The sequence below is a fragment of the Oryx dammah genome, unplaced genomic scaffold, assembly GCF_014754425.2.
Source record: "Oryx dammah isolate SB20612 unplaced genomic scaffold, SCBI_Odam_1.1 HiC_scaffold_19, whole genome shotgun sequence".
Taxonomy (NCBI): domain Eukaryota; kingdom Metazoa; phylum Chordata; class Mammalia; order Artiodactyla; family Bovidae; genus Oryx; species Oryx dammah.
Window position 1 is genome coordinate 29,002,869 of NW_024070203.1, and position 25,288 is coordinate 29,028,156.

A 25,288-nucleotide genomic window follows, 5' to 3' on the forward strand; every position below is an offset into this window, starting at 1 on the left:
CCTAGGAGCCAGGGTATCACAGGCTGAATATGGCGGTCCTCAAAGACATCCAGGTCCTAAGCCCTAGAACCTGGGAATGTGACCTTCCATGACAAAAGGGACTTTGATGAAGTGATTAAGGACAGTGGGAGAGATTATCCTGGATCATCCAAGTGGACCCTAAATAAAATCACAAGTGTTCTTACAGAGGGAGGCAGAGGGAGATCTGACTACAGATGAGGAGAGGACGATGTGGGGATGGAAGCAGAGACACACTTTGAAGATGGAAGAAGGCACCACAAGCCAAGGAATGCAGGCAGCTACTAGACGCTGAAAAAGGTAAGGAGCCTGCAGAAGCAGAGTTGGATACGACTTAGCAAAAGCATTAGTTGCTCAGTCGTATCTGACGCTTTGTGACCCCATGGACTGTAGCCTACCAGACTCCTCTGTCCATGGGATTCTCCAGGCAAGAATGCTGGGCTGAGTTGCCATTCCCTTATCCAGGGGATCTTCCCTACCCAGGGATTGAATCTGGGGCTCTTGCACTGCAGGCAGATTCTTTACCGCTGAGCCACCAGGGAGAATTTGCAAAAGATTTACCAAAGAGTCAGACACGACTTAGTGGCTGAACAAGAATAACTGTAGAAGAAATCAGCCCTGCCAACACCTTGACTTTAGCCCTGTGGATCTGATTGCCGGCTTCTGACCTCTAGTGCTGTTTTGTGGTCATTGGTTACAGCATCCATGGGACACTGCTGCAGTGGGCCAGCTGAGCTAGGTTTGCAGCCTGTGACCTTCCTGTCACTCCTGATCTCCCCTTCGGTGAGCTGCTCCCTGTTTCCAGGCAGAAGCTAGAGGCCCCCATTCCAATGGGGGGCCTTGGGAATGAGAAGCTGGCTGCTGCCTTGGGAATGAGTAATGAGCTGGAGACCACAGCCTGTGGGGCTCTGATCCACAAGGCCAGGATCCGCTGCCTTCAGTTTCCATAAAATTGTCCAGTTAGGATGATGCTCTCTGCTTCAGCCTTTAGAAACATACATGTGAGATTCACACCAGCATGGCCTGTTTGCTCTCCCTCCATATCAGGTTCCTGATCCCCTTTCCTCGGTTATCTTCCATGGCCACCACCGACCCCAGTCACCATCACCTCTTGTCTGGGCCCCTGTGATCACCTCCTCCCTGGTCGTCTAGCTAGTCCCATTCATGCCCTACCCTCCTCAACTCATCCTCCAGAAAGATCTGCAAACCTGAATCCGAGCTTGTCCGGCCCCACTCATTCTACAAATGGGGAAACTGAGGCTTAGAGCTACCCATGCTCCTGGGAGGGTACATAGACTGGGGAGGCTTTGGACAAGTGGCCTCTGGCAGCCATGGGCGAGGGCTGCCCCACCTGGACCTGGGCCACCTCTCAGGTGAGGTGAGGGTCAGCTTTGGGTTGAAAGGGTGAGGATTCTGGTTGGCTTTGCCAACGTGATGTCTTGGCTGAACAGGCCAAGGACTGGACAGGGGTGGGGGTAGGGGATGAGCAGCGGGCCGCTTACCAGCTCCCTCTCCTTCTCCCAGAACACAAGGCTGGCCATGTTTGGAGTTTCCCCACCCCCGACATGTCTGGGATGCAGAGGGAAAGCTGGAAGGCAGAGTCCCTTTTGGGATCACTACCATGGGCTTCTCTGGTAGCTCAACTGGTAAAGAATCTGCCTGCAGTGCAAGAGATTCCAGTTCAATTCCTGGAGAAGGGAACAGCTACCCACTCCAGTATTCTGGCCTGGAGAATTCCATGGACTATACAGTCCATGGGGTCACAAAGAGTCAGACACGACTGAGCGACTTTCACTTTCACCATGGAGGCAGAATTCTCACCAAGTCAGTCCTGGGTGGAAGGGCTCTAGAAAAGTATGGTTTTTCTAAACAATTTAAGCTTGAGAAAGAACCTATAGGGTTCCCTACTCTTCCAGAATTCCCCTTTTACATTTTCTGAGCAATTTTGCAAGCTGCTGCTCTTTGGTAGAAAATTACCAATCTGTGTGTGTCCCTTTTTGCCAACAGCCCAGTCCCTCCTCTCCGCATCAATGATAATAACAGTAACGATGGTACTGGGAATCAACATCCTTCAGATCTGGAACATTTTTACCTGGGTCGTTGCTCAGGAGCTGTTAATCCTCAGGAGGCGGAGCTGGAAATACTATAGCCTCTATTTCCTCACGAGGCCCCTGAGGCTGAGATTTCCTTCCGTGATTGTCTCAGAACCTTCCTTACACCAGCTCTTTGCTGTTCCCTTCCTGTTGTGCCAACAGGAGGTACAGCGCTGAGCCAGTCTCCCGAATTGAAGTTTGAACCCAAGCCTGATCTTTCTCTTGCCCTTTTTTTTTTTTTGGTGGGATACAACATTAATTAATTATAACCAACTATGTGGCATCCATAGCTTCCTATGTAGTTAGATCTTTATGGCAACTACTGTATGGTGAGAGTGTGTGTTATGGGTATAAAGGATAAGATATAATATACTTAGTGGATTTTTTTTTCACATATGATGGGCCTGTTTTTGAGATTTCTTTTTGTCCTTTTCCAGAGGAGTTTCCAGCTGACAGTCATGAGGCTCCAACATGCTATGACCCTGGCTGTGGGTGCTTGGCAAAATATTAAAAACATGCTGATGAATATCAAGAAGCAAAACCCTATACAAATGAGAAATGGCATTAATCTCAGCTGATTGAATGGGTCAGAATGGTCACTGAGCATTGGTTGATGAAATATCAGCACACTCACAGGGGAAGAAATTTTTAAAAATTGAAGGCTCAGTGTCATGAGTGGTATTAAAATGAAAATGGTTAAAATAACATCTTGTTTGCGGGACAGAGCATTTCAGAGAGAAAAGGATATCTCAGTTTTCTCATTTGTATCACGGGGATAATAACTGAAATTATCCCTCAGACAGCTGTTGTGAGAATCAAATAATAAGATCAATCAAAGAAAAGCATAATACAGCTTGGTGTATAGAAAGTATTCAATGTATTCTATCTAGTTAATTAGAGAATGAAAACAGAAATAGCAGAAACAGTAACAATAATAATCGGGTGTCTTGTTGCTTCCCAGGTGGCGCTAGTGGTAAGGAACCCGCCTGCCAACGCAGGATATGTAAGAGATGCGGGTTTGATCCCTGGGTCGGGAAAATCCCCTGGAGAAGGGCATGGCAACCCACTCCAGTATTCTTGCCTGGAGAATCCCATGGACAGAGAAGCCTGGTGGGCTACAGTCCTTGGGGTTGCACAGAGTCGGACACGACTAAAGTAACTTAGCACACATCTAGTTTGCAAAACCAACTTGTCGCAAGCCAAGATGATCAGCTGGCTTCCTCATTTTCCTCCCATGCCACAGGGCCACCAGACTCTCTGTCACTCATGCTGGTGACACAAAATCATCTTGGCTACCACCTCCGCTGTCATTTGTCCTGTGTGTGCCCACGGCATGTTACCCTAGTTCATGAGTCTGTCTCTCTCTTTCAATTTGAACCCAAGCTCTATCATTTGTTTGTAACACCACAGATATTTACACACTGGTCCAAGCCATCATCACACCTCATCTAGATTGCTGAAATGGAATGACGGTCTTTCCTTCCATGGTCTTCTTTATTCCAATCTGCCTGTGCCTTCTGCCAGGCAAAGCTCCCCCAGTCTCTGATTTTACTCTCTCTCTTATGTTAGTAACAACCAGTCTGGGTTCCCATGCTCATGAGTCCCATTCTAACTTGTCTGATGAGCGTTCAGGGTCCCCAAGGCTCTAACCGAAACTCACATACTCTTCTCCCTGAAACCTCTGCCCTCAGCAGGCTCTTTATATCCCTCCCACCTCCCAGGTGGTTCAGCCGTAAAGAAAGAATCCACTTGTAATGCAGGAGACCCGGCAGGAGCCATGGGTTTGATCCCTGGGTCGGGAAGACCCCCTGGAGGAGGGCATGGCCACCCACTTCAGTATTCTTGCCTGGAGAATCCCACGGACAAAGGAGCCTGGTGGGCTACAGTCCATAGGATTGCAAAGAGCTGGAACGACTGAAGCAACTTAGAACGCACACACACACCAGAAGCTAGGAGATAGGTCTGGAACAGATCCTTCCCTAGTGTCTTCAGGGGAAGCATAACTTCAGTTTTCTAGAACCGGGAGACAGAAAGTTTCTACTGTTTTCAGCCACTGCATTGGTGGTACTTTGGTGAAGGCAGTCCTAGGAAACTAGTACCCTACCCAAAGCAGGAACACTCTGACATAACCCTCCGAGCAGCCAGCTACCCTGAAGGGCGCACTCTCTGAGCTCCAACTTCACCTGTGACCAGGAATGTGGGTCCTGCCTTCTGGTTCCGCTCTCAGGTGCCACCACCAGCTTCTGAGACTCTCCTTCGAGGGCAGGCAGGCAGTGCTTTTGTGGTAGACACTGTAGCAGATCACGGCTTCCCAGGTGGTGCTAGCGGTGAAGAATCCGCCTGCCCATGCAGGAGACGTAAGAGGTACAGGTTCGATCTCTGGGTCGGGAAGATCCCCTGGAAGCCCACTCGAGTATTCCTGCCCGGAGAATCCCATGGACAGAGGAGCTTGGCGAGCTACAGTCCCTGGGGTCGCAAAGCGTCAGAAACGACCAAAGCAACAGCATGCACGCCTGCACTGTGGCAGATTAAAGATGGCCACACGCTCACTGACACGGAGAGGTGGGGTTCGCGTCCCGTCCCTGTTTCCTTGAGCTGGGGCTGCTCTGTGACCGCTCTGCCCAGTAAAATGTGACACTATGACAGCTCTGGGCCGGGACCTTTAAGAGGACATGCAGTTTCTGCTTCCTCCCCCTGGGAGCTCTGGGCCACCACGTGAGAAGTCTGACTGCCCTGAGGCTGCCCTGCTGGGAGGAAACTCAAGCTACCCGAGGAGAGAGAGATGCTGTCACCCCCCACTGTTCTAGCCCCATCATTTCAAGTCCTCTAAACCAAAGCCCCAGATAGCATGGAGCAGAGATGAGACGTAACTGCTACACTCTGAACTTCTCACTCAGAATTGTGAGAGACAATAGATTTCTGATTGAAACTCTTAAGTTTTGGTGCATTTTAAGGTTTCCCTGGTGGCTAAGACGGTAAAGAATCCGCCCGCAATGCAGGAGATCTGGGTTCAATCCTGGGGTTGGGAAGATCCCCTGGAGAAGGGAAGGACCACCCACTCCAGTATTCTGGCCTGGAGAATCCCATGGGCAGAAGAGCACTGTGGGTTACGGTCTATGGGGTCGCAAAGAGTCGGACACGACCGATCAACTAACACTTTCACTTTTAAGGCAGCAATAGTTAACCAGAACAGAGGCAGGCCCAAGATATCAACCAAAAGTGTGAGAAGGTGCTCTGCATCTGGACTTTGAGGCCAGGAAATAATTTTAAGAATGACCACAAGACACCAAGGAAGGCTTGAGGTTGAGTGGGGGGTCCGCACCTCCTGGACCACCCGGCTGGCTCCATCAGCAGGATGAGAGACACGAGTTCACCTGTCCCCTCTGCAGCCCCCAACAGTCCCTGAGGCAGATAGACAGTGTGACTAGAAGGCAGGAAAATCTCTTTCGATTATACAACGCCGCGGGTAACGGCTCTGTGCGGGCCATCATGCTAGGAGCTTCATGTATGATTGTTAAACTTCAACACATTTTGAAAGTAGGTGTTTTACCAACATGGGAACTGCAGCTCAGATGCTCATGACAAACTCAGAAAAACATGCCCTAGGACCAGAGCTAGCCCAAGGCAGGGCTGGGGTTCAAGATTTGGAAAGAACCCAAGGGAGTCCAACCTTGGGCGACCTGACACAGGAAATGGCGGGGGGTAAGAGGAACTGGAGGAAGGTCTTTATAACAAATAAAATAGAGTCCAGTTTTTTGAGAGGCACCCCTGGAAATGCCTGCCACATCCTCCATTTGGCCAACACAGAAGATTCCAGCCACCAACCTAGAAATCTTGAGCAGCCTCCCAGCCTCTGCGGGAGCCATGGCCATGAAAATGCTCTGCCAGGAGTCTTCTGGGGGACTGAGAGTCTGACGCTTTCTAAACCCTAACATCTGCTGATTTGGTAAGTGGATATATTTAGTGGTGGAACAGTTTTTCTCCCAGTTTTGTAACACTTAAAAAAAAAATCCTGCTTGTCCTATTTTTTCTTCTTTTTTTCCTTTTCGTTCTTTCTTTTTTTCTTCATAAACTCGCAAGGAATGTTGCCATTCTTTCCATAGCAACACTCTAGGATACTGACTTTGCTTTGCTGGGAGAAGTCTAAGTTGTCCCCCAGGAGGAGGGAGAAGAAAATGCCAGGCTGGGGTGGGGAAGAAATGGCTGGAACTCCAACACCCCAAATGAAGACAGAAAAGGCCTTGAGCCATTTCAGTCCTAAGAGCTACAGTGTCATCCCAGCTCCTGCCCCATCCTGCACTGAGGGGTGCCTCCTGCGCGTTCAGGGCCGGTTCTGAAGTCCCCTGTGTATCTCTTCTCAAAGGAAAATGATACTGACCGTTACACCATTCTTTCCAAAGTGCTTGCTGTTGTTCAGTCACCAAGTCGTGCCCAACTCTTCATGACCCCGTGGACTGCCACATGCCAGGCCTCCCATCCCTCACCATCTCCCGGAGCTTGCCCAAGTTCACGTCCATCACATCAGTGATGCCATTCAACCATCTCATCCTCTGTCATCCCCTTCTCCTCCTGCCCTCAATCTTTCCCAGCCTCAGGGTCTTTTCCAATGAGTTGGCTCTTTTCATCAGGTGGCCAAAGTATTGGAACTTTAGCTTTAGCATCAGTCTTTCCAATGAATGTTCAGGGTTGATTTCCTTTCAATGTGTTCTTCATCCTTCTGATGATGGGAGGGAGGTAGCTTCAACTAGGTAACAACCTGTCGTCATAACATCAACTCGTCTCTCCATTAAAAAAAAAAAAAATTTCACTTTTTATTTTTGAGTGTGCTGGGTCTTTTTTGCTGTGCAGGCTTTTCTCTGCTCGTGGAGAGTGGGGGCTACTCTCTAGCTGCATGCGTGGGCATCTCATTGTGGTGGCTTCTCTTGCCGCAGAGCACCAGCTCTAGGGTGGGTGCGTGGGCTTCAGTATTTTCAACTCCCAGATTCTAGGGCACAGGCTCAATAGCTGTGGTGCACGGGATCAGCTGCTTCGTGGCATGTGGAATCTTCCCAGATCAGGGATCCAACCTGTGTCTCCAGCATTGGCAGGCAGATTCTTTACCACTGAGCCACCAGGGAAGCCCTCATTTCTCCTTTTTAAAGGAAGGTGGATCCAGACATTTGGCAAAGGAACGGGAAAACCAGTCCATGCTCAAGGGCACTGTGGTCCCCACTTGAACGCACACCATGTCCTTTCATCCTCACAATGGACCAGTGCGGGGAACACTCTTATCTCCATTTCCTTGAGGAAACTCTGGATCTGAAGCCAAGAATCTGAAGCTGCCACGACTAGGGAAGGCTCAAAAGGCCCAGAGCCGGATACACGTTACTATCATGTATCATGGATGTGGTATTGTTTGGTGTGCCTGCATGGAGGTGTGCCTTGGCCTGAAGGCAGAAAAGCTGGCACCTCCTATCAAGGATGACAGGGCTTAAGCAGGTCCATTCTGCCCTTGTTCTTTCCAACATGACCTTCTACCTCTCATTTCTATTCTCCAAGGGGCTGCAGTACTGAGTGGAAGAGCACATAGGCGGGTGAGTGCCTGGGAGTCATTAAAAAAATAATACTTTCAGCGAATATATAATGATGTAGGAACATACTCATAAAATGTTAAGGGAAAAATGAAGCTGCAATGTATTGTATGATGCCATTTAAGTGACCTCTGGAAAAGGCAAAATTAGAGAAAAACTAGTGGTTTTCAGGATATGGGGTACAGGGTGGACTAAAAGGGGCACAAAGGAATTTTGGGGGTGATAGGATTATTCTATATCTTGAATTTATCAAAGTGGGTTTATCAAAACTCACAGAACTGTTCATCAAAATGTGTGAGTATCACTGTATGCAAATTGTACCTTAATTTTAAGAAGTGGCTCCCCAAATTGCAGCTGCATATCAGTATATGGGGCTTCCCAGGTGGTGCAGTGGTAAAGAATCTGCCTGGCAATGCAGGAGATGCAAAAGATGTGGGTTCGATTCCTGGGTTGAGAAGCTCCCCTGGAGAAGGAACTGGCAACTTGCTGCAGTATTCTGGACTGGGAAATCCCATGGACACAAGGGCCTGGGGGGCTACAGCCCAGGGGTCATGAAGATTAGGACACGACTGAGCACATCAGTATATACAAAAGAATTCCAATTTTGTGTTAACACACACAAACACATAAAAACATGCAGATGATATTAACATGGGTTGTCTATGAGCTGAGGGCGTATTCATGATTTTTTATTTTTTGTTTTATATTTTTCAACAATTTCTGTGACAACCTAGATTGTGATCTTTAGAATCAGAGGAGTGGTTTTATTTTGTTTTAGGAGAGAAAACATGGCTGAAACAGTTTTGGAGTCAAGCTCCATTTCTTAGAAGCTGTGTAACTTCAAACAAGTGGGGCGATAAACCTCTGAGCCCATGCTTCTCATCTGTAAAATGGGATAACACCATTCCCCTCAGAGGGTTGTCGCTATGATCAAATGAGAAAATGGCTGCAGACGTACTTTATAAATTGAAAGATGCAGCTCGACTATTAATCACTGCCATCCTCTCATCTTTGAGAATCTCTTTGATTTCTTAATCTGGTGGTTTTCAAAACATGATGTCATTACATATTCATGCTAGTAAGAGCCTGAAGTTAGCACATGACTTATTAAAAAAAAAAAGAGTACTTCATATGTAGTGAGTACTTAATACATACATGTGGAATGAATAAATGGCATGCTGTCCTCCACGTGCTGTACCAGAAAAAAAACAGCAAACCACGCCCTTGCTCACCCACTGCAGCTGAGAAAATCTCCTAAATGGTAGATCGATACTCTGTACTGATTATGAATTCAGCACACTGCTATACCTAATGGCACCTTTAGGATGCTTCAGATGTATACCCCAAGCAGCTAACCATCTAAGTAGAGTGAGGTAACACATGCAAAGGTGCAACAAATGATAAGGAAAAGGACTTGGTAAAGGGGAGATTAGTATATAGGGCAGTGATGGTGGGGAGGGGTTTTTTCCTGGCTAGGTGGGACTACAGCTGAACCTTGAAAAACAGGAACGAATGGAGGTTACGAAACGAGGCTGAAGGATGTTCCAGACATTTGGAGAAATTTGGTCGAGCTTTGACTGTGCTTATCTCTTGCTTTTATAAATAAAACTTTATTGGGACACAGACAGCTAGGCCCACGTTTGCTTTTACCCTTCCAAGGAGGATTTGAGGAGCTGCAACAGAAACCCTCTGATCCGCACAGTCTAAAATATTATCTGCCCCTTGCCAGAAAAGGTGGGTTGAGCTCTGGCCTGGGCCGAGACATAGAGGCCTGAACAAACGGTGGTATCTGCTGAGGGCCAGATGGCAAGGGATCTGGATTAACAGGGGAAGTTGAGATGGGAGGCAAGGAAAAGATGGGGCAGGGAAGGTGCTGACGGAGTCAGATGCCAGGACTGAAGTTCTTGTTTCTAAGGAAGGAAAACAGCTTTGCTGAATTTGGTGGGGAAGGAGAGGTTTGGGGGATCTGGACCAGCTGACAGCCAGCCCTGGAGGGGCCTATGGTGATGGCCCCCCAGCCAAGAGGACGAGAGAGGCCTACGGTGGCTGTCATCCTGCCCAGGGCAGAAGAGGCGCCCCAAGAGTGAGGCTGAGGGGGTGCGGAGGCGGGCCCTCCCCACCGGCACCCACCCATGCCCCAGGTGGCTACAGCTCTTTCACGAATTCCAATGCCATCCTCTGAGCTTGGGGGTGTTAGAGAGGGAAAGACCTGCTTCTACAAGAACAGGGAGGGCTGTCAGGGGATAAAAGGCATTAGTCAGACTCCAGCTTGGTTGTTTCCTCTGGTTCATTCATTTTAAATGCCTTGAATGAACTTACTCCTTCACTCTTCAATTCTACTCCCCTTGAATTTAGCTCCCATCCTCCTATCTCCATGAAAATTATGCTCCAGGTAAATGGTTTCTTAAGGGGTACACCCAAGCATCACACAAGATCCTAATTTTGTCCTCAAGGTCTGTTGCAGGGCCTGGTGTGCATGGGTGCCTAATAAAAATGTTGGCTGAACCCCTGAAGTGACAAGGGTGGGTAGGATACAGTTCCTGTCTTGGGGACCGTGTCCTTCCCAGGTCTCAGTTACCTCATCTGTAAAATGGGGATGATAGTGGCTCCTTGCTCCCTGGAAGAAAAGCTATGACAAACCTGGACAGCATATTAAAAAGTAGAGACCTTTGCAGACAAAGGTATGTCTAGTCAAAGCTATGGTTTTCCCAGTAGTCATGTATGGATGTGAGAGCTGGACAATAAAGAAGGCTGAGTGCTGAACAATTGATGCTTTTGAACTGTGGTGTTGGAGAAGACTCTTAAGAGATCCTTGGACTTCAAGGAGATCAAACCAGTTAATCCTAAAGGAAATCAATCCTGAATATTCGTTGAAAGGACTGATGCTGAAGTTCCAATACTTTGGCCACCTGATGTGAACAGCTGACTCATTAGAAAAGACCCTGATGTTGGGAAAGTTTGAAGGCAACAGGAGAAGGGGACAACAGAGGATGAGATGGTTGGATGGCATCACTGACTCAATGGAGGTGAGTTTGAACAAGCTCTGGGAGATGGTGAAGGACAGGGAAGCCTGGTGTGTTACAGTCCAGGGGGTCACAAAGAGTCGGACACAACTGAGCGAGTGAACAACAACAACAATGGCATTTACTTTATATGATTGTGAGGATTAAATGAGTTTAACAAGAGTCACTTAGAACAGAGCCTGACTCAAGGCAAGAGCTCAAAAGAATACTACAAAGCTACAAGAATCAAAGCAGTATAATACCAGCACAAAAACAGAAACATAGATCAATGGAAGAGAACAGACAGTTCACAAATAAACCCTGGTACTCATGGTCAATTAATCTATAACAAAAGAGGAAAGAATATACAATGGAGAAAAGACAATCTCTTCAATAAGTGATGCTGGGAAAATTGGATGGAGGCATGTAAAAGAATGAGATTAAAATATTTCTTAATACCACATACAAAAATAAACCCAAAATAGATGTAAGGCTTAAACGTAAAATTGATAACCATAACTCCTAGAAGAAAATACAGTGGAACCCTCTTTGACATAAATCATAGCAATTTTTTTGGATGTCTCCTAAAACAAAAGAAATAAAAGCAAAAATAAACAAATGGGACCTAATTAAACTTAAAAGCTATTGCACAGCAAAGGAAATCATCAATAAAAACAAAAGATAGCCTACTTAATAGGAGAGAAAACTGGCAAATGACATGGCAATAAGGGGTTAAAATTCAAAATATATAAACAGCTCATGCAATTCAACACCTAAAAAGCAAACAACTCGTGTGAAAAATGGTCAGACAGCCTGAATAGACATTTTTTCCAAAGAAGACACACAGATGGCCAACAGGCACACATAAAAAGATGCTCAAGATCGTTAATCACCAGAGAAATGCAAATTAAAACCACAATGAGATACCACTCACACCTATCAGAGTAGCTATCATCAAAAAGAACACTTAAATAACAGACGTTGGTGAGGATGTGGATAAAAGGGAATTCTAGCACTGTGTTGATAAGAATGTAAATTGGTGCAGCCACCATGGAAAATGGTATGGAGGCATCTCAAAAAATTAAAAATAGGCCAGGGATTAAGAGGTACAAATAAGCTACAATGACATTTTGTACAACATGGGGAACATAGCCAATATTTTATAATAACTCTAAATGGAGTATAAGCTTTAAAATTGTGAATCATTATACTGTATACCTGTAGCTTACATAATATTGTACAGCAACTATATTTCAATCTTAATAAAACACAGAACTATTATATGACCTAGCAATTCTACTCCTGGGTATATAAAAAACCCCAAAACACTAATTCAAAGAGATACATGCTCTCCAATGTTCACAGCAGCACTATTTACAATAGCTAAGATATGGAAGCAACTTAAGTGACCATCAACAGATGAGTGGATAAAGACGTGAGATACATGTATTAAAAAAAGAATGGAATTTTGCCATTTGCAATGACATGGATAGACGTGGAAGGTATTATACTTAGTTAAAGAAATCAGACAAATATCATTTATATATGGAATCTAAAAAATACATCAAACTAGTGAATATAACAAAAAGAAAGCAGACTCACAGATACAGAGAACAAACTAGTGGCTACCAGTGTGTGTGTGGGGGTGGGGTGGGGAGCAAGACAGAAGTAGGCGATTAAGAGGTGCAAACAACTATGTATAAAATATACAAGCTACAAGGACGTACTGCACAAACAAGGAGTACAGCCCAGTATTTAAAAGTTGTGAATCACTGTGTTGTACTCCTAAAACTTATATAATAAGGTGAGGTGAAGTCGCTCAGTCGTGTCCGACTCTTTGCGACCCCGTGGACTGTAACCTACTAGGCTTCTCTGTCCCTGGGATTCTCCAGGCAAGAATACTGGAGTGGATTGCCATTTCCTTCTCCAGGGGATCTTCCCAACCCAGGGATCGAACCCGGGTCTCCCACATTGGAGGCAGACACTTTATTTAACCTCTGAGCCACCAGGGAATATTGTATATCAACTATACCTCAATTTTTAAAAAAAGAGTTAGTGGATGTTAGTCATTAGTTTTATTAGTATACCCTGGATGGGCCCAGATATGAGCAGTGAAATCCTGGGGGTTATGAAAGGTTAAAAAAGTAAAAGGGTGAAATTATTTCCATTGAGGGGATCCAGGAAGCCTTCAGAGTAGAGGTTCAGTGTGCGGGATTTTTAGAATGCTGTGTCTGGGGAGAATCCTAATGGCCTCTCTGGGCAGAAACTGAACTGTAATTGATTACTGATGTCTGCTCTGGTTAAGGAGAGTATAAGGGTGGTGGCTGTGCCTCCTGGGCCTGTATTGTTTGTTTTAGGATTCAGACGAGTTAGGGCACATTTGGAATTCTGGCAGGACATTCTCGCTAATAATGTTTTGAACTCTAAGAACCCAGAGCTGTTTGGGAGCTAATGTTTCCTTAGGGAAGGCACATAGCCTGACTCAGGAACATTGCCTGAGTCATCAGAGGGAAATGCAATGTGACTGCAGCCTGGTGTCTGATCTCTGTCAGATCGTCCTCTGGCCCAGGTTGCAAGGATCCATGCCTAATTCTGAGAGGAGGGGACAAGCAAAAACTGAGAGTTTGCTCAAGAAAAATCTCTGTGTGAAGCAGCACTGCTAGGGCCCCGTGACAGAATATGACACATAGGGTGGGGGTGGATTCTCCTCGTCACAGCGGAGTTCCCCATGGGTGTGGGACGGTGGTGGTTTGGGTGTTCTGTCAGATGCTGTGGGGCCTCAGAGAGGCAAGAGGAGGAGGCTCAACTCTGGCAGAAACAGGAGGTGGGGTCACAGTAGTTTCTTGGAGTAAAGACTATCACGTCTGCTGAGGGTCCCAGGAATAGTTCAGTTCAGTTGCTCAGTTGTGTCCGAGTCTTTGCGACCCCATGGACTGCAGCACGCCAGGCCTCCCTGTCCATCACCAACTCCTAGAGTTTACTCAAACTCATGTCCATTGAGTCAGTGATACCAACCAACCATCTCATCCTCTGTCATCCCTTCCTTCTGGTTAGGGGCCTGGAGATGCTTGGGTGCTGGGGTCCCACCACAGTGGGTGGGGACAAAGCCTCACGCATGGGGACCCAAATGTGAGCCCAAGGCTGGGAGCCCTGAGGAACACAGGTCACGGTTAGACTGCCTCCGAGCCCACAGAGGAGGGAGGTGCTAGCTGCCTGGGGTGGGGGAAGAGGTGCTGGAAGGTTCCACAGAGACCAGGGTGGAGCCAGGTGAAGGTGAGGCTGGGGACCTGGAGAGGGAAGGAGGGGCATGCTGAACCAGGGAATGCGTGAGCCAACGCACCACGGCCCAGAAGGAAGGCTGGGCCCGGGAATGGTGAGGATTTGGGTGGATTGGGGTCTGGAGAGGAGTGCTGGGAGGGGAAGCTGGAAGGGGCTGGGAGCGGTGAAGGCTGATCAGTAGCATGAATTCGAAAAGCAAGGACTCCGCCTTGGTATTTGTTGCATTTCCTGTTCCTAAGGACAGAAGCTAGCCCCGAGGGAAAGCTTCACCAGAAAATGATTCAAAAAGAGGACAAATGGATGGAAGGAAGGCATCAGGATTGAGGAGAAGGTAGAAGCTCCCCCTCCCTTTATTGGGAGCAAAAGGGGAAGGAAACCTGGGTTGGACTTTTAAAGGAAAAGAAACCTGACAAGCAAGATGATGAGCAAATAGAGCAAAGAAGAAGGGTGTGTGTGCAGGCACGCACATAAAGCACAAGCTAAGAGACAGGTTGTATTCTCAGCCCTGAGCCTCAAAAAAGTACCTCTGGGTTTAAAAGAGAAGAAAAGCACCGGAGCTCTGCTTTCCTGGATTGAAGTGAACAGCACAAAGCAATGGGATGATTAGAGCCTTCCCAGGATGCAGTGCAACTTCCTCCAGGCGCCAAGGGGGAAAAGACCCCTCTTAACCTAGTCCCTGGGGCTCCCTTCTCAGCCTCCGAGGTTCAAAGGGATGAGGCTGGAGGATGCGCAGGCCAGGTGGCCCTGCCCAGCAGGGCTGCGGCCACGAATGGGCCTCCTCTCCTTGTTCTCGCCTCGTTGCCCGTCTTTGGAGTCTCGCTGAGAAGGACGGGAAATGGGGCCAAACCTGAGATGAAAGTGCCTGTAATCTCATAAAAGAGCCAGGCGGAGGCTCTAAAAGACACAGAGGAATCGGCACCTGCCATTTGCACTTCAAGGCAGGCGGTTTGAAACCCACCAAGGCAAGAGGCCTGACTGTCCTTCCCCATCAGTGTGCCAGGGCTCAGGAGAGCAATGGCCCCGAGGACCAGAGGGTGCTGGTCGGTCGGTCATGTATCCCGTGGGCTACAGGAGGATGAGGAGGAGAGGCAGGTAAATCATCGAAGCCCCAAGCTGGAAATCCACATTTAGGGGAGCTGAGACTTAAAAACCCATCACCTCCATTCCTTGCCCAACACTGTATTTATCACTTTCCTTGGCCTTCAGGCCACAGAGTACAATGGGGAAAATAACCCACTACCACCAGTGAATCATTTCCCAAGGCATCACAAAATGAGACTCTGCCAGAAATGAGAAAAGAATGAGCTTGCTTTTGATGGGACACAAATGGAGGCCTTGCTGCTTTTATTTGCTATCCCGAGAAATTCTGCAGCCCTGCTAGAACCCAAGGTTTGCCCAGGCTCCTATTAACCACCCATAACCAGGAGAGGGAATGTTTTCCCACAGCAGAAAGCCAGGAAAGCAAAAGCAGGAAGAAATGGGTGATTTTCCAAGCAAATTCCCCAAATGATCAGTACAGGACCTCTGACAAATTTCTGACAAAGTCATCTTTTATTTTCCATAAACGATCTAGGAGGAGACTTGGGGAGATCCACAGGCTTGAAGAGAACACATTGTCCTTTCTGGCTGTGAATCACTATGATGGTGGGAAAGGCCTCAGGGGCCACAGGAAGTAGAGTGAAGTGGGAAGAAGGCTGAGTTCAGAGTCATGCACCCTGATGGCGTGACACAGCTGTGTTCGTAAGATGTGGCCTCTTGGTTACCCGCTGTACCTCTGGCAAGGTGTCTGCATGGAGAGGGCCCCTGAAAGCGAACTGGAAGGCCTGAATGCTCTTCCTAGTATCGTCCCTAACAGGTGTCGCTGCATCACCTGTAAGGCATGGGCATTGAATGGGATGAGCTCTCAGGATTCAGCTCCAGCCCCCAGGGCTCCGAGATGTTAACAGCTGTTTCAAGAAAGGTGAAGAGGCAGAATCCTAGAGACTCAGCAGGAAGTGGGGGAAGGGTGCTCAGTAGGTGCACAGTCATGGCTGCAAAGAACCAGCTACAGCAGACTCAGCCTAGAGTTAGGTTTCAGGAAGGCAGGGAAGAAAGCAAGATGCTCCCCTTTGGGAAAAACATTAAAATATTTGCCGCAGGAACCATCATAAAGAGAGATGTGCCTCCCCATAAAGACAGAGAAGTTTCTCTGGGAACAAGTGAATTGTAGACTCTGAACATCAGAAAAATCTAAGAAAAGATGAAAAAGCTTAGATAACAAAGTAATAGGAGAAAATCACTTCTCTAGGAGCTGAAGGAAGCATCTGAATTGACCTGTAAGATTTACTAGGAAGCAGAGGATTGTAAGAAATCGGTTGCAAGTTTTAATTAGTTGGGGTTTTGATAAGTGGTGGATCTTAGAAGCAGTAAAATGCCAAGTGATGGGCCTGAAAGGGCAGGTCCCAGGAACCAGGGACAAGGTGGGCATTTCGCTCCGGCAGTGGCATATAATGAGCTTGAAACTAGGCCAGGGCTGAACTGGGGCCGCAGGCGTGGCTGAGAAATAACCAGTGGGGCCCTTGTGCCTGTCAGTCGTAGGCAAATGCCATCTGCTCTGGCTCCTGCCCGCTCGGCCCCCTTCTCTCTCTGTTTTACCGTTTGTGGTTATGGTGACCTGGCTGGTGGGAAGAAAGGGGCTTTAGTGTCCTTCTGTTTCTCTGGCTCAGTACATGCTGCCATGTTGGCCCATGCAGCCTGGCAGAGAGCTGGCTGCCAGGAACAGACAGCAGGTGAGAGCAGGCGCTCCCCAGAGCTGTTTGCTGGCTTGCCTTCTTCCTTGCCAGCCTCCCCTGAGCACCTCCGAGGTGTCAAGGCCTGTGCTAGGTGCTTTGACTGATAATAAGCAATCTTTCCTTCCTGTGTTCAAGGAGGAGACAGGTTAGAAGACAGGCAGAGATGTGACAACAGCTTATGTTCTGTGGATGAAGAGAACAGAAAGGAGTATAGAGCAAAAAATGGGTAGGTTCTGTAGGGGTGGAGTTCAGGAAAGGCTTGCCCCAGGAGCCCACTGAACTCATTAAGGTCATAGTTAATAGGATGGATTCACCTGTGGACTTGGAACTTGCTGGACTCTATGCACTACCCTTCCTATCAATAATTGATAGTGTCACAATCTTTCTTTTGTCATTAAGAGGTAGTTGGCTCAGGAAAGAACCATGAGTGACTTAAAGCACATGCTCTGTGGTCTGTGAGCAAGACCAAGCCAGAAGGGCACCACATTCAGGCTCCACTGCAGATGCTGCCCAGACTTCTCAATTAGACCTGTCCTGTCAGTCCTCTGAGAGTAGGTCGCTCAGGACACAGCACCTCCCAACACCTTGCTCTCTGCTGGTTCCCATCATGGAGGGCAGAATGAGAGCCACACGACTGTTGAAGAACTTCCTCACCTGCCTGACTCCTGGGAGTCTCACCCCTGCCAACAAGTCTTCTAGGCTCAGCTAAGGCTGTGGATTAATTTTTTCCCTCAAAACCTACCTAGCTCTGAGGCAGACAGGCTTGTGAAAGCATGATCTCTGGGGGCATGGAGGCTGCTGAGAAATAGTGGCTAGGCTTCGGATGCGCAGAACTGAGTTCTAATCTGGGTTTCTGCCATGCAAACATCGGTTCGTGAATGTTCACAGCAGCGCTATCTTAACCATCAAAAACAGGAAATGTCCATCAACTGATGCGTAACAAGCAAGATACGGTCTTTATCCATACAATGGGGTCCTACTTGGCAGGAAAAAAAAGCATGAAGGGCTGGCATGTGCTGCAAAACATGATGCTAAGTGAAATAAACCAGTCACAAAAGACCACATAACTGTATGACTCCATTTGTAAGAAATGTCCAGAATAGGCAAATCTATAGCAACAGAAAGCAGATTAGTAGTTGCCAAGAGTGTAGGGGGAGGGAGGCCTGGGGGAAAGGAGGGAATTGGGAAGTGATTGCACAGGGGTACCAGGGTTCTTTCTGGTGTGATGGAAATGGTCTAAAATTGTGCTGGGGGTGCGCAACTCTGGAATAGAATAAAACCTGCTGGCTGCTGCACTGCACCCAGTGGATTACACGGTGGTCTCTCAATGAAGCTGGTATCTTTACACCTCTTCCTGGCTCCCACTAGACTAAGGCTGATGAAAGACCTTTCTTTTGCCCGTCTCTGTCTTCTGAGAACCTGGCACATAGTAGATGCCTTTATATTTGCTAGTGAATGAATACAGAGCCTTGGGCAAGCCCCTTAGGTTCTTTCAGCCTCAGTTTCTGCATCTGCACAGTGGAGATAAGACACCTCTTGCCAAGGGCTGCTGATTAGGAGACAGGCACTGGAGGCTGTTGGGTCTGGGGCACACAGCCGGGCTGATTAAAGGGTGGTCCCTGGATTTGCGACCACTGACTAGGCTACACAGGCTCAGTCCCTGCTACTGGGAATGCTGTTTCGTAGCCACTCACCCAGCTCTCATCACACATCCATTCTTAGAGCTCAGTGGCCACACTGTCACATACAGCAGCCTGCAGGCGGCCGGGAGTCAGCTTGTAAGAGGCTGCTCCTGTGAGTGCCCCAGCCACCAGGAGGCTGGTGGACACAGCAGACAGCATTTGCTGTTTCTGTCAGGAGGGGCCTCTGACAGCCTCTCCCAGACTGTCTGTCACTGCTGGTCAGGTCTGACGCCAGCTCCGAGGCCACACTGCCCATGAGCAGCACATGTGGAAAAGGCACAGTATTTTCAAAACAGTCAGCTGTGTGAGGGTCAAGGCTGTGGGCATGGAAGCCAAGAAAAGTGGAGAGACTGCAGAAGAAAGGAAAAATGCTTGTTCCTCTTTGAACAAAGGGCCCTGCGTTTTCGTTTCCCCCTGGACCCCACGAATTATATAGCTAGCCCTGCCTACTAGACTGATTTCACACCTACTTGGTGAGTTGTGACTGACAGTTTTAAAAACACTGTCCCAGAGAGCTGACCGAACTGCAAGCTTTCCTCCAACAGACTGACATTTAGATCCCAGTTCCACAGCGAGCTGGCTGTGTGACCGTGGGCCAGTCACTCGGCTCTCACCTTCTGTGTCTTCATCTGCAAAACCAGGATAAGGATAGGATTTACCGTTAAGAGTCGGGTGAGGCCTGACTAAACAAGGAAACAGGCAAGGGCAGTGCCCTGGATTTAAGAAAGCAAATGGTAATGGTGATTGCTGGCCCCTCCGGTCTTTGGCCTGGCTCTGATTTTTCTCGCTTTGAGTCACTTCTCTGAGGAGAGAATTTCCGAGCTGGGTTTTGAGGTGCAAGCAGGAGTTTACCAGGTGAACGAGGTAAACTGGGCAGACAGGCTGGAGAGCAGAGGTTCGGAGGCGTGGTATGTTTAAAGGAAATGGGAGCAGACCACTTTGACAGTGCGCACTTCTGGGAGTGGGGAGGTGAGCCCCTGGGAAGCAGGGTTCGGGGGAGGGGCAGTGGGAGGGGAGGTGGGAGGGGCTTATCCTGGGGAGGCGGGCCTTGGGCAACATCGACTCACCTGATAGCCAATGAAAGCAGGGAGGGCTTTAGACTGGTAAGCGCAAGAAATCCCTGTGCTTTCCAAGGTCACCCTGGCTGTGGGACGGAAGATGGATGGAAGAGGGTAAAACCGGAGGCTTCAGAAAGAGGCTAGGCATGAGATGCAAGGCCCTGCCAAAGAGAGTGACAGTAGGGCCGAAAGCTGGGGTTGACGGGTCACCGAGGAGGTCGGTGCGAACGTGGGAGGCGATGTGAGTGGAAGCAAGAGGGAGGAGAGGTCTAGGAGAGGGTTACTGAGTAAGAAGGCTGAGTATTTAGTCTATTTTTAGAAACCACCAGGGATGCAAAGCCTATACATGAACCTAAAGAGCAATGAATAATCACAAAGGTTTTAACTTTTCGAACTCCTTTTGGCTACCAAGCCCCAATCAGATAAACTTTCTTTAAGCTTGCTGTGCAGGTGAGTCCTGACCGCCACTGGCTCAGTGCCACAGATTTCTGGAACAAAGTAGAAGACGTTTTCAATTACAGAACAAGTTAGAACTAAGTGACATCTGTGGAAGGAGGAAACCATCAAGGAAGATTGAAAACGTGGTGGATCCACTGCCCCCTGGGCAAGGCATGTCTCCATCTGCCAGCGGAGTGCAGGTCGGCCTGGGAAGTGTGCTCAGAGCACAGAGGACCAATATCGTGTTAGTTGCTCAGTCATGTCTGACTCTTTGCGGCCCCATGGACTGTATAGGCTGCCAGGTTCCTTTGTCTGTGGGATTCTCCAGGCAAGAACACTGGAGCGGGCTTCCAGTGTTAAAGCAGATCAGACCAGGAGCCAAACATCATTTTCTGAAAGCAACGCCAAGAATGGCCTTCTTTTTGGGAAGGTGTGAGTTCTCTCTCTGCTTTCTCACTTTGCAGTTATTACCCTAGCTGCAGCCATCACCAGCAAGCGGTTTTTGTGTTTAATTGGGGTATAGTTGCTTTACAATGTTGCATTAGTTTCTGCTTTACAAAGACAGGAATCAGCCATATGTATACATACATCCCCTCCCTCTTGGACCTCCCTCCCACCGGCTATCCCACCCATCTAGACCACCACGGAGCACTGAGCTGAGCTCCTTATGCTACACAGACCTTCCCCCTAGCTATCTGTTTCGTACATGGCAGTGCCCATGCGTCAATCCCAACCTCCCAGTTCACCCCCCCACCCCCACCAGTGACAAGTGGTTTTTAAGTACTCTGAAAAATTAATTTTGGAGCTGAAGTCTCTGATACTTGAGTGCTAGTTAGGTGTGAGACAGATCCTTCTTACAGTTTAAGGTCAAATAAAAAGGATGACAGTGACCATGAGAGTTTTCCATGTGGACAGGGCTTTAAAGTTTACACAACACTCCTGTCTCATTTATGTTCACAACAGCCCTGAAGGATCAAGGGGGGAAGGACTGCCATCCAATTTCACCCACGGAGAACCCGCGCCATCTGTGAAAGGAGTTATGTGGTCGCAGGGCGAGGATGGAGGGAGGTCTTGTGTCTTTTGCCATCTGTCCTCCCATCACGCTGTTAGCCAGGGAGACCCTAAACTATCTGGAGAATGTGTCTGTTTGAGAAATGCAGCAACAGGCATTAGAATTAGTTTGGTGGGTTTTGGGGTTTTTTTTTAGATTTTTTTAAAAATGTGGACCATTTTTAAAGTCTTTATTGAATTTATTATAATATTGCTTCTGTTTTATGTTTTGTTTTTTTGGCCATCCTCAGCTTCCTGACCAAGGATAGAACTTACACCCCCTGTATTGAAAGGCAAAGTCTTAACCACTGGGCCATCAGAGAAGTCCCTGAATTAGTTTGGTTTGGAATTAAAAAACCATGCCATACTTTGGTGATGCCTTTCACTGGGCTCTATGCTGAGGAGGCTGGTATAAAGGCACTAACTCAGCTATGTCTTTTGAGTACTTAAGATCCAGGCATTTTATGTAGCTTTGATTTCATTTACTTCTCACAGCACCCTATGAGATGGCTGTCATTATGGGGAAACATCCTCTGACCTGACGTGCAAGCTCTGGGCATCCATACGTAGAGGCCAGGTGGTTTCAATATAGCTGCACGTCTGTCATTTTTTTCCAACACTCCTTGGAGGTTTCCTATTTTGAGGAAATTGAGGCCAGGAATGGTTTAAGCCAGCTGATGATCGACCCCTAGGATGGGAGCAGCCTTCATGCTCTGTCCTTTTTAGTTAAAAGCATCTTCAGTTCTTTGGGACTTCCTTGGTGGTCCAGTGGTTAAGAATCTGCTGTCCATTGCAGAGTACATGCGTTTGATCCCTGGTAGGGGAACTAAGATCCCACATGCGGTGGGGTAACTAAGCCTCAATACTTTGGAGCTCACGCACTGCAATGAAGACTCTGCATGCCGCAACTAAGATCCAATGCAGCTAAATTAAAGAAAAATTTTTTCAGAATTTTTTAATTTCACCAGCAACATCTGATTTTTCTGAAAATCTAAACGATAACAGGAGTGTTCAGGGGAAAATGATCCTCCACTTCTGCTTCTCTATTTCCACTCCCCCCACAGAGCTAACTGCTTTTAACGGTTTGATGTCTATCCTTTTCCCAAGCACAAACACACCCACACACAGAGATTATTTTTCACAAAAGGGATTGCACCAGATGCATTATTCAGCAACTTGCGTTATTCACGTCACCACGTATCACAGTTACCATTCCCCATCCACACGTTAAGAGTAATCCTTATCCTCCTGGCCAGATTTCATTGTCTGAAGGTAGCATACGCCACTCCCCTACGGCTAGACTCTTGGGTTGTCTTCAGTTACTCATGAATTCTGCACTGAACATAGTTGTAAATGTAACAGATCCCTGAGCTGTAAGCTCTCAGTAAACATTTGCTAAATTTTTAGCTCCTTATCTAGCTTTATTTAACTGATGGCTTCTATTCAATTTCTATTGTGTGTCAGTGGCTCAGTCTAGTCCGACTCTTCGCAACCCCATGGACTGTAGCCCACCAGGCTTCTCTGTCCATGGAATTCTCCAGGCAAGAATACTGGAGTGGATTGCCAGTCCCTTCTCCAGAGGAACTTCCCAACCCAGGGATCGAACCCTGGTCCCCTGGATCACAGGCAGATTCTTTACAGTTTGAGCTACAGGAAAGTCTGTATTCAATTCCTATTGCTACCACTCATTTCAAAGAGCTGGAGTTAACTATGTCTCAGACTCTCAGCCACACTGAAAACTGGTTACATTCATGGTCCACTGGTGATAGTTACCTAATCCAAGACTGAATTTGGGTTTATATAGATAGGGCTTCCTTGGTGGCTCAGATGGTAAAGAATCTACCTGCAATGCAGGAGACCTGGGTTCAATCCCTGGGTCAGGGGGATCCCCTGGAGAAGGAAATGGCAACCTACTCCAGTATTCTTGCTTGGGAAATCCCATGGACAGAGAAGCCTGGCAGATTACAGTCCATGGGGTCACAAAAAGTCAGACACAACTGAGTGACTAACACACATAATTTTATTTTTAAACTTTTAAAAATTAAATTAAAAAAAATTTTTGGCTGTGCTGAGTCTTTATTGCTGCGTGCGGCTTTCTCTAGTTGTCACCACAACCAGAGCGGCAGGGGCTAGTCTCTAGTTGTGGTTTGCTGGCTTCTCATCGTGATGGCTTCTTCCGTTGTAGAGCACAGGCCCTAGGCTCACGGGCTCAGTAGTTGCCCCATGGCGTGTGGGCTCTTCCCAGACCAGGGATCAAACCCATGTCCTCTTTACTGGCAGACAGATTCTTTACCACTGAGCTACCAGAGAGGCCCACCACTTGGTTTTCTAATATAGCCTTTTCTGCATGCCAGGCATTTTTCGAAAGCCTTACATGTATGAACCCTCCAAACAACTGCGTGATGTACCTACCATTTCTAACAACCGCCTAAGGTAGGTACCCTTTCTAACTCTAAGAAAAGCGACGCACAGGGAGACCATGCAATTTGCCCACAGTTACACAGCTAGTATGAGCAGAGTTGGATCTGAAGCTAGACCACGTGGCAAAGGACCATTATGTCATGCTTGCCTGACTCCTCCTAATAGACCTAAGCCTCTCTAGGGACAGAGCTCCATCTCATTCATGTTTGTATCCTTACCAGCTACCGTAGTGCAGGCACACAGTAAGCCTGAAACACATGTTGGATCATTTGGATTCCCTTGGGAGGGCAGTCCACTGGTCACCTACCCTGTCCCAGCTATATACTGAGTTCATGAAGTCCCTTGAATTTGCAGCTGATCTAAAGTAGTTTGATGCCAGGCTGCAGGCTTCTCATTTTGTTTCATGCACAGAATACAAATTCAAGGGGGTATAGAGCTATGAATAATTTCTACTGAAGCAGACTTTTTCCATCTGGGGACCTGCCTTTTCAAGTAACTTGGATCCTTGAAACAGGAGGCTGGCAAATGCATTTTTAGCACCATTTTCTGAGTCCAGTGGTGACTTGAAAGGCTTATCAAAGTGGGATGAAGGCACCCACATAACCCAGTGGTTCTCCCCATGGATGAGTCTGTCCCCCTGGAGGACGTCTGGCAACATCTGAAGATGTTTTTGGCTGTCACAACAGTGGGGGTTGGATGGCACCACTGGTATCTAGAGGGTAGAGGCCAGGGGGACACTGCTTCATCCTACAATGTGAGGATGATCCATTGTGACCAAGAGTTAGCCAGCCCCAAGTGTCAACAGTGCTGAGGTTGACAAATCCCAATAATGCGCCAAGCAGCCCCCCAACTTGCATGCATAAGAGGTTCTAAAGAGGAAGCATTGCTCAACAATTAAATTAGGTTTTATGAGACTTTATTCCCAGAGAGCAGGCATCAATCACTGGGGAAAAAATAGAAGGGCGCCTTCTATGCCAAAGCTTTGTTTGGGCGCATATTCTGAGGCAGTGCTTTGAGAAGTAAGGTCCTAAGGACCTTCTACCATGAAGCCACCAGGGAAGCTTATTAAAATGCAGATTCCAGGGCCTCCCTCAAACCCACTGTATTAGGCTCTTTTGGTGAGAATATGAGGGATCTATGGTTTTAGGACACCCCAAAGTCATTTGTGTGCACACTGACATTTTTCTTCATTCTTCCAGAAATAGGGGAGATAAATTGGGGGGTGGGGGAGGAGTGTGGCAGACAAGACCATATGCATGGTGGTTTTTAAAAAGTTAACTAAAAATGCTCACATTCGAGTGTGGTTCCTCTAACTTCAGTCATCTGCACCACACTGTCGTGAGTTATGCCCTAGATAAATACCACTCATTGTCTTTTCTTAATAAAAGAAATTGTTTTGCAAAGTCTAGCATCATTCTAAGCAGTAATACGTATCACAACAGGTTACAACATAACACAGGTTATCTTTTTTCCTATTACTCTTGAGAATATATACCTAACCATAAAAATGATCAATATCCGTCCAGGTCACTTAAAATCAGCATGCAGTACATGTAAGAGGCAGTGCCTTATGGCAGAGCAATTACTGTCTGCCAGGAGAATGCTGATAACAGCGCCTGCAAGCTCTGTAAGGCAGACATGCACGGCTCTTCATTTGGAACCTCCTTTTCAGGCACGGATGACAACCCCTGATGCTTCCTGGAGGAGGAGGAATAGAGTGGGCAATAGCGTATGCACCTGTCCGTGACATTGTGGCCTCATCCACAGCTGCCAGCTTCCATCTATGAGCCTTTGAAAACAACCAACTTAAACCCAGCACGGGCACAAAATGAAGGACCAATACATTTTGAGCCTCAGAAATTGGAACCCACATGTGTGATGAGCAGAAATTACGCTCCAACCCTAA

The 25,288-nt window shown here is 47.5% G+C and overlaps 1 protein-coding gene across 2 annotated transcripts in view; it reads right to left on the minus strand.

Moving 5' to 3' along the window:
* Positions 1-25,288, minus strand: part of ZHX2 (zinc fingers and homeoboxes 2) — a 180,334-nt gene that overhangs the window by 40,051 nt on the left and 114,995 nt on the right. Inside the window, exon 1 of one of the 2 annotated variants that reach the window (XM_040261888.1) lies at positions 4,295-4,457. The exons of the other annotated variant lie outside the window; for it this stretch is intronic. The gene's annotated coding sequence lies outside the window, so the exon portion shown is untranslated. Of the gene's footprint in view, positions 1-4,294; positions 4,458-25,288 lie in introns of those variants that run through there. 2 annotated transcript variants of the gene reach the window in all.